At 38.1% G+C, this 10,657-nt stretch overlaps 1 pseudogene; it reads right to left on the bottom strand.

Annotated features, from left to right (window-relative positions):
* Positions 1-296: 296 nt before the first annotated feature.
* LOC101046183 (armadillo repeat-containing X-linked protein 3-like) lies at positions 297-1,429 on the bottom strand (annotated as a pseudogene).
* Between the last annotated feature and the right edge of the window lie 9,228 nt (positions 1,430-10,657).

The raw sequence follows: 10,657 nt of genomic DNA, 5'->3' as shown, positions 1-10,657 counted from the left end.
AGGGAGCTTACTTACAATGAATTGGTTCACTGTCACTTATGCAGAAGAAATAGCAAAATATTTCAATCTAGGCAGCGAGATAAAAAGCAACAAACCATGTTTTCAGAACAAGTAGAGATATTCAATCATCCATCTTAAACCTAAAGACCAACTCGCATAAATATCGGCATTGAGGATACAATATGCTATTCATTATTCAAAACTGGCAGCTGAAAGGATTCCTTTACCATATAAAAAAGGTGGAGAAAAGAAATAGTTTACAATGTGTGTTGCTTCTAAAATACAAAATAAAGGAGTTATTCCTGGCTCTTTGGGAACATATGTTCAGCCAGTTTGGCCACGAATTTTCCAACTTTTACTTTCACCAAAAAATCATGGTGGCTTTCTATTCCCAGAACCTTATCAGCACACACTTGAAATTCTTCTAAAAAGAAAAAAGTGAACCTTCACCGAATTGATTCTGAGTAGGTTCATTTTCTTCCCATTTGAAATTATCATTTATGTTCTCAAATATGACCAGAAGTTTAAGAATAACTTCTTTGTCCTCCTTTTTATTAAAGACGGAGCCCAGTGAAGATAGTACTTGGGCCCTGAGCAGTTCCCTAGTCATGGCTGGATTTTCAGCCAAATTCAAAAGGAGTTTCAGAACCTGAAGTTTGGTCCCTTCATTTCCTGCTGAAAATAAACGAAAAAAGTCAGAAATGGAATTAGCAAGCATGTGCTGATACTCATTAGTAACTCATACTTGTAAGCAATCTTAGTCCAGCCAGCTGCACAGATGAGTTCAAGCAAGAAGTGATTGTGTCATCACATACTTGATTCATGTATACCTTAAGCCTGTGTTGATTTTCAGCATTCACACTCAAGTTATTCAGGACAATCGAAGCCTTTTCTTTAACTATGGGATCTTGAGTATTGAGAATCTTTGCAACAATTGAGAGACCACCCAGGTCACAAATAATATCTCTGTTAAATGTATAAGCAGCATTGTTACCCAGAACAATTAAAGCTGCTTCAAAAATATAAGGCTTTTTAGACACCTCAACCAAGCAAAGAAACTTTTGTAGCTCCTGAGGGGACAAAACGGTATCATCTGAATTGGGGGAACCCTGTTTCCGTACAGCCCGACGCACCTGGGTAGCCCTGCCTTTGCCCTGGCCCTACCTCTGGTTCCAGCTTCAGTCCCAATCCAGGCCCAAGGTGGGTACCATACTATACTCTTGCTCTCATTGCTCTCATCATCATCATCAGACCAGTCATTATACCTGGCCCCAGAACAGTCCCCAGCATCATCCACATGCCCAGACCCACCCTCAGCCATTTTTTTCTTGTGTTTTCTTCCCCTAGTTAGTCTATAAACGCAATAGCAGGCACCAGCCCCAATCACCAGGTCTGCAGTCACCCAGCCTACTTTCCTGGCATAGCCCATGCAATCGTCCCTGACAATAGCAGGTAACAAGGAAGAGAGTAGTCACTCAGGCTAGGGGAGGAAGGCTGTGGGACTGGGCGCAAGCCTGTGGAGGGTGATCATCTTCAGCTGCTTCAAGGGCACAACAGCTGATTCTGGAGTCTGACCTCCTCAAGACAAGCAGTTTGCCCCTTCTTCTTTCCCCAGGTGGTGTGCCACTCCCAACAAACTTTCCAATCTCTACTGATCAGAGGAAACTTCCTCCCTTGCTTGAAGCAGAGCCACTAGCTACAGCAAACCCTCAAATTGACCTTCACCGACGGATTAATTTCTTTCCTCTTCTCTTGCCTGGCATTGTGCTGCAACCTTTGGAAAGACTGGCCACCCAGGAGAGGCTTGGACCCACTGCCTGGATCCGGACAATTTCCTTCTCCTTTTCCTTTCTCCCTCCGTTGCAGGCCTGCCCACCCTCAGGGCATTGGGGAGCTGGTACTCAGACGGGAACAGCAACCAGGACAAGAAGGACTTCGGCCGATATCACATTTTCTTTATCCAGTCCTCCAATGATGGACATTTAGGTTGATTTCGTATGTTTACTATTATGAATAGTGCTGCAATAAACATACGGGCGCCAATATCTTTTTGATATAAAGATTTTTTTCCGTTTTCATATATGCCCTGTAGTGGGATTGCTGGATCAGAAGGAAATTTTATTTTTAGTTCTTTGGGAAATTTCCATACTCTTTTCCATGGTGATTGTACTAATTTACATTCCCACCAACAGTGTATAAGCATTCTCTTTTCTCTACATCCTTATCATCTGCTGGAGATTTTTTTTTTTTCTTTAACTTTCAGTAGTAGCCATTGTGACTGGTGTAAGATGGTCTCTCATTGTGGTTTTAGTTTGCATTTCTCTGATAATAAATGATGTTCGGTATTTTTTCATGTTTGCTGTCTGTTGAGAATTTTCTGTTCATGTCCTTTGCCCACTTTTTAATGAGGTTATTTCTTTTTTCTTGTTGAGCTGTTTGAGTTTGTTGTAGATTCTGAATATTTAGTCCTTTGTCAGAAGCATAGTTTGCAAATATTTTCTCCCATTGTGTAAGTTGGCTGTTTATTGATCATTTCTTTTGCTGTGCAGAAGCTTTTTAGTTTAATTAAATCCCATTTGTCTATTTTCAGGTTTTTTGTATTTGCTTTTAAGATCTTAGTCAATTATTCTGTGCATAGGCCAATGTACTGAAGAGTTTTCCCTATGTTTTCTTCTAGAATTTTTATAGTTTCAGGTCTTATATTTAAGTATTTAATCCATCTTGAGTTAGTTTTTGTATATGGTGAGAGATAGTGATCCAATTTTATTCTTCTGCATATGGCTATCCAATTTTTCCAGCACTATTTATTGATCAGGGTGTCCTTTCCCCTTGTATATTTTTGTCAACTTGCCAAAGATCGGTTGGTTATAGCTATGTGGCTTTATTTCTATTCTCTATTCTGTTCCATTGGTAATTTGATATAAATTGCATTGAGTATATACATTGCTTTGGGCAGTATAGTCTTTATAACAATATTGATTCTTCTAATACATGATCATTGAATGTTCCTTCATTTGTTTCTGGTTTGTCATCTATTTTTTTTTTTTTAATCAGTGTTTTGGAGTTCTCCTTGTAGAGTTTTCTTATGTCCTTGGTTAAATGTATTCCTATGTATTTTAATTTTGTGGCCATTATAAATGTGACTGAATTCTTAATTTGATGCTTAGCTTGAATGTTATTGGTGTATAGAGATGCTACTGATTTTTATGCATTGATTTTTGTATCCTGAAACTTTACTGAAGTCACTTATCAAGTCTAGGAGTCTTTTAGAGGAGTCTTTAGGGTTTTCTAGGTACAAAATCATGTCATCAGTGAACAAGGATAATTTGACTTCCTCTTTTCCAATTTGGATGATTTTTATTTCTTTTTGCCAATTTTTACAGATTTAATTGGAAAATATTGTTAAGAGCACGATATCATTCAATATTAGTAAGAACATATGGAAACAGGCATTCTCATAAACCATGGAAGATACATAAGCACATATAATGCTTCCAGATGACAACTTAAAGCATGATTATGTGCTTTACACTCCAGCCTGGGCAACAAGAGAGAAACTCTGTCTCAAAAAAAAAAAAAAAATATATATATATATATATATATATATATATATATATATATATATGTTTGTTTTCTTTATAAAAATTTTTGTCCAGTTTTTAAGTTCATTTAACAGTATTAAATATGCCCACAAAGATTTTCTGAAAAAATTTTAATAAATAAATTATGAATACTCATGCATTGAAATATTCCACAATTATTTAAATTATAATTGGTTTTTTAAATATATATTTAACAATATAGAGTAATGATCAAAACATAGTCAAATTTTAAAAGTACATGAAACTACATAATCAAAATTATACCAAATATCAAAGTATATTGCCATGGAGAAAATGACGATAATGATATATATAAAAATGTTATCAGTGATCACATATGAAAATTGAATATCATTTTTAATAGTTTTGTATAGTTTTATTTACTTTTTATCCATATTCTATTTTATATTTTTATGAACTTAATAATGATGATGTTACTGTCATAAAAAAATTAAAAACCTATTTGAAAAATAAATAAATAATAGTCATTGGGAGTTATTTGAGGAAATAGGTCTCCTACACCATCCAGTCCAAGGGAATGCTATAATAAAATAAACTATGAATTTTTCTTCATTCTGAGCTCTCCTGTTTATGGCTAGTGTTTCATTATTGAAATGCTAAGCATGTGGGAGTTATTTATATCCTACTGCTCAAAGTCACCGCCAAGATCTAATTGCAAAAGTTCAAAAAATTGCAACCTCAGGCATAAATGGGTTAAAATGGCACTCACCTGTTACGGTATAACAGATAATGCAGATAATGCCCCCCACAAAGAATTTTATTCTCATCCCCAGAATCTCTGAATATGTTATTTTATGTGATAAAGTAGACTTTATATGTGGTTCAAGTAAGGATCTTGATAAAAGAAATTATCATCAGGAGTTGGTTTTTTGAAAAAATTAATAAGATAGGTCAATAGCTAGACTAATGAAAAATAAAAGAGAGGTGATCTAAAGATACAAAACTATAAATGACAGAGGGGATGTTAACACTGATCCACAGAAACAAAACCCTTAGAGACTGCTATGAACACCTCTATGCACCTTCAAACTAGAAAACCTAAAAGAGATAAATGAATGCCTGGATGTGCACACCCTACCAAGACTGAACCAGGAAGAAACTGATTCCCTGAGCAGACCAATAATGGCCTCCAAAATTGAATCAGTAATAAATAGTCTACCAACCAAAAAAATGCCCAAGAGTGGATGGATTCACAGCCAAATTCTACTAAATGTAAAAAGAAGAGCTGATACCATTCCTACTGAAACTACTCCAAAAAGTTGAAGAGGAAGGACTCCTCCCCAACTTATTATTTGAGGCCAGCATCACCCTGATACCAAAACCTGGCAAAGACACAAAAATAAATGAAAACTTCAGGCTAATATCCTTGAAAAACATCGATGTAAAAATCCTCACCAAAAAACCTGCAAACTGAGTCCAGTGGCACATCACAAAACTAATCCACCACAATCAACTAGGCTTGATTCCTGGCATGCAAGGCTGGTTCAACATATGCAAACCAATAAATGTGATGCATCACATAAACAGAATGAAAGAGAAAAGTCACATGATCTCAACAGAAGCAGAAAAGGGTTTTGATAAAATTCAACATCCCTTCATGTTAAAAACTATGAAAAAATCAGCCGGGCGCGGTGGCTCAAGCCTGTAATCCCAGCACTTTGGGAGGCCGAGGTGGGCGGATCACGAGGTCGAGAGATCGAGACCATCCTGGTCAACATGGTGAAACCCTGTCTCTACTAAAAAAAATACAAAAAATTAGCTGGGCATGGTGGCGCGTGCCTGTAATCCCAGCTACTCAGGAGGCTGAGACAGGAGAATTGCCTGAACCCAGGAGGCGGAGGTTGCGGTGAGCCGAGATCGCGCCATTGCACTCCAGCCTGGGCAACAAGAGCGAAACTCCGTCTCAAAAAAAAAAAAAAAAAAAAAACCATGAAAAAGCTAGGTATTGAAGGAACATACCCTAAAATAATAAGAGCCATCTATGACAAACCAACAGCCAACATTACACTGAATGGGTAAAAGCTAGAAGCATTCCCCGTGAAAGCCAGCACAAAGCAAAGATGCCTTCTCTCACCACTTCCATTCAACATAGTATTGGAAGTTCCAAACAGAAAAATCAGGCAAGAGAAGGAAATAAAGGACATCCAAATAGGAAAAGAGAAAGTCAAACTATCGCTGTTGGCAGACAACATGATTCTGTATCTAGAAAACCCTATCGTTACAGCCCAAAAGCTCCTTCAGCTGATAAGCAACCTCAGCAAAGTTTCAGGATACAAAATCCATGTACAAAAATCACTAGCATTCCTATACACCAACAACAGCCAAGCCAAGAACCAAATCATGAATGCAAACCCATTCACAGTTTCCACAAAAAGAATAAAATACCTAGGAATACAGCTAACCAAAGAGGTGAAAGATCTCTATCATGACAATTACAAAATGCTGCTCAAATATATGAGAGATGGCACAAACAAATCGAAAAACATTCCATGCTCCTAGGTAGAAACAATGAATATTGTTAAAATCGCCATAGTGCCCAAAGTAGTTTACAGATTTGATCCCATTCCTACCAAACTACCAATGATATTTTTCACAAAACTAGAAAAAAAAAAACTATTTTAAAATTCATACGGAACCAAAAAAGAGTTTGAATAGCCAAGGCAATCCTAAACCAAAGGAACAAAGCTGGAGGTATTATTTTACCTGACCTCCATGTTACAGGGCTACAGCAATCCAAACACAGTACTAGTACAAAAATAGAGACTTAGACCAATGGAACAGAACAGAGAGTCTAGAAATCAGGCTGCACACCTACAACTATCTGATCTTCGACACAGCTGACAAAAACGACCAACTGGGAAAGGACTGATTATTCAATAAATGTTGCTGGAATAATTGACTAGCCATATGCAGAAGATGAAACTGGACCCCTTTTTTATACCATATACAAAAATCAGCTCAAGATGAATTAAAGGCTTAAATGTAAAACCCAAAACTATAAAAATGCTAAAAGACAACCTAGGCAATACCATAGGAACTGGAGAGGATTTCATGAGGAAGACACCAAAAGCAATCACAACAAAAGCAAAAATTGACAAATGGGATCTAATTAAACTTAAGAGCTTCTGTACAGCAAAATAAACTATTAACAGAGTAAACAAATGACTTAGAGAATGGGAGAAAGTATATGCAAACTATACATCTGACAAAGGTCTAATATCCAGTATCTCTAAGGGATTTAAACAAATTTACCAAAAAAAAAAAAATCCCACTAAAAAGTGGGCAAAGGCAAAGTAATTTATAGATTCAATGCTAACCTCATCATGCTACCTATGACCCTCTTCACAGAACTGGAAAAAAAACACCTTAAACTTCATATGAAAGCAAAAAGAGAGCCCACATAGCCAAGACAATCCTAAGCAAAAAGAACAAAGCTGGAGACATCATATTACCTGACTTCAAACTATGATATGAGGCTACAGTAATCAAAACAGCATGATACTGGTACCAAAACAGAGATATAGACCAATGGAACAGAACAGAGGCCTCAGAGGCAATGTCACACATCTACAACCATCTGATCTTTGATAAACCTGACAAAAACAAGCAATGGGAAAAGGATTCCCTGTTTAATTAATGGTGTTGGGAAAACTGGCTAGCCATGTGCAGAAAACAGAAACTGGACCCCTTCCTGACACCTTACACTAAAATTAACTCCAGATGGATTAAAGACTTAAATATAAGACCTAACACCATAAAAACCCTAGAAGAAAATCTAGGTAAAACCATTCAGGACATAGGCATAGGCAAGGACTTCATGACTAAAACACCAAAAGCATTGGCAACAAAAGCCAAAATAGACAAATTGGCTCTAATTAAACTCCAGAGCTTCTGTACAGCAAAAGAAACAATCATTAGAGTGAACCAGCAACCAACAGAATGGGAAAAAATTTTTGCAATCTACCCATTTGACAAAGGGCTAATAATATCCAGAATCTACAAAGAACTAAAACAGATATACAAAAAACAAACAAACTCATTCAAAAGTGGACAAAGGACATGAACAGACACTTTTCAAAAGAAGACATATATGAGGTCAGGAAACATATGAAAAAATGCTCATTACTGGTCATTAGAGAAACACAAATCAAAACCACATTGAGATCTCACGCCAGTTAGAATGGCGATCATTAAAAAATCTGGAGACAACAGATGCTGGAGAGGATGTGGAGAAATAGGAACACTTTTACACTGTTGGTGGGAGTGTAAATTAATTCTACCTTTGTGGAAGACAGCGTGGCAATTCCTCAAGGACCTAGAAATAGAAACTCCATTTGACCCAGCAATCTCATTACTGGGTATATATCCAAAGGATTATAAATTGTTCTATTATAAAGACACATGCACATGTATGTTCACTGCAGCACTATTTACAAAAGCAAAGACCTGGAACCAACCCAAATGCCCATCGATGATAGACTGGACAGGGAAAATGTGGCACATATACACCATGGAATACTATGCAGTCATAAAAAACGATGAGTTTGTGTCCTTTGTAGGGACATGGATGAATCTGGAAACCATCATTCTCAGCAAACTGACACAAGAACAGAAAAGCAAACATCATATGTTCTCACTCAAAGGTGGGTGTTGAACAATGAGAACACATGGATACAGGGTGAGGAGTACACACTGGGGTCTGTTGGGGGGGTCTAGGGAAGTGACAGTGTGGGGTATGGAGTTGGTGAGGGATATGATGGGGAGAAATGCCAGATGTAGGTGACAGGGGGATGGAGGCAGCAAACCACATTGCCATGTATGTACCTAAGCAACAATCCTGGATGATCTGCACATGTACCCCAGAACCCAAAGTGCAATGAAATATACATTTTTCAAAAAAGCAAAGGACATGAACAATTTTTAAAAGATGACATAAATGGGGTCAAAAAACATACAAGGATAAAAAGTTCAATATCACTGATAATTAGAGAAAGACAAAGCAAAACCACAATGAGATACCATCTCCCACCAGTCAGAATGTCGTCTACTAAAAAGTTAAAAAGTAACAGATGCTGGCAGGAAACACTTATACACTGTTGGTAAGAGTGTAAATTAGTTCAACCATTGTGAAAAGCAGTGTAGTGATTCCTCAAAGAGCAAAAAACAGAACTACCATTCAGCCCAGCAATCCCATTACTGGTGTATATCCAAAGAAATATAAATTGTGCTACCATAAAGACACATGCACACATATGTTCATTGCAGCACTATTCACAATAGCAAGCACATGGAATCAACCTAAATGTTCATTAATGATATATTAGATAGTGAAAATGTAGTGTGTGTGTATACACACACACACACACACACACACACACACACACACATACACCACAGAATACTACGCAGCCATAAAAAAAGATCAAGATCATGTCCTTTATAGGAACATGGATAGAGCTGGAGGCCATTATCCTTAGCAAACTAATGCAGAACAGAACACCAAATTTCCCATGTTCTGACTTACAAGTGGGTACTAAATGATGAGAACAAGTGGGCACCAAGAGTAGAGGGAAACAATAGACATCGGGGCCTACTGCAGGGTAGAGGTTGGGAGGAGGGAGAGAAACAGAAAAAAATAGCTGTTGGGTACTAGGTCTAGTACCTGGGTGATGAAATAATTCATAGAACAAACTCCCATTACGCAAATTTACCTATATAACAAACCTGTACATGTACCCCTAAACCTAAATTTTAGAGAGAGAGAGAGAGAGAGGATCCTAGGTTATCCATATTAGAGCTAGGCAGAAAGACATGTGAGGACAGAAGCAAAATATCGGAGGTAAGGAACAGGAAAGGAAGGGGCCATACTCAAGGAATGTAGGTGACCTCTAGAAGCTGAAATAGGCAAGGGAAAAGATGCTGCCCTGAAGCTTGCGGAGAGAGCATAGTTCTGACAATACCTTGGTTTTAGATTTTTGGCCTCCAAAACTTGAAGAGAATAAATCCTGTATTGTTTTAAGCTCCTATATTTGTAGTAATTTGTCACAGAAGCAACAAGAAACTAGTACATACAAAGTATTTTTAGTGGCTTCTTTGAACACACTAAAACTTTCTCTGCTGTTGAGTTAAAAACTCCTCTCAATTCCACGCTTTAAACAGTCCTAAGGAGTCCCCTAATGCAGGGTGCCTGGTGTCCTGAGTGGGCCCAAGATGGCCAGGCTGCTTCTAGCAGCTGTTCAGAAACTACACTGACAGCATAGTCCGCCATGAAGACTCCATTCTTTTCAATGAGGAGAAAGTAAGTTTATAAGCAATTTTGCCAAGGGAAACTATGTCATAATTGTGGCTTCAGCGTATCTTTCTATGACAGAGGAGAAATCTATTTTGAAGCGCAATTCTTTTTATTTTCTTTTATTAATTGTGTATTGAAACCGGTAAGCCTCCCTGACATCAAACAGACCAGTTCTGAGGTTTTTCCCCAAGGTAATTTAACAGGTCCAGCTTCTGCAGTGTTTATCAAAATACAAAGGGAAAAGTTGAAGTCATCTTTTCTTTGATAGCAAATTGGGCTCTTGCAAGCTAAGGGAGAGAAAGCTATGTCACATATGGAGATAGGGTCTATAGGTCTAGAAGCATGGGTCTGTAGGTCTAGAAGCATGGCCTGCCTGGCTCACACACACTCCTGCTGCTGGTGAGGCCAAAGAGATCCCACCAATATGTCTGAGAGAGTGTCAGTGCTGGAGGCAATAAGCCCACTCTGGCCGTATTGGCAATGGGCTCCTAGTCCAGCCCTTAGAAACCATGGAAGCACGGGTACAAGCACAAGGCTATGGAATGCAGGGAGACCCAAGGAGAGGTGAGTCACAGGGATCTCTACTGCAATCATGCAGAATTGATGGTGGTCTGACACGCCACCATCTCACAATCCTGAGGGAAATAGCCAAGCTGGTGCCCAGCATCCAGACCATAACTGCAAACCCACAGTGGGCATGGTCTCCCTTTGTGAGTGCAAGTGTTCTCAACTTAGATTTTTA

The sequence above is a fragment of the Saimiri boliviensis genome, chromosome 7 (genome assembly GCF_048565385.1).
Source record: "Saimiri boliviensis isolate mSaiBol1 chromosome 7, mSaiBol1.pri, whole genome shotgun sequence".
NCBI lineage: Eukaryota > Metazoa > Chordata > Mammalia > Primates > Cebidae > Saimiri > Saimiri boliviensis.
Note: the sequence above shows the minus strand (reverse complement) of the source record. Positions and strands in the feature narration are given on the sequence as shown.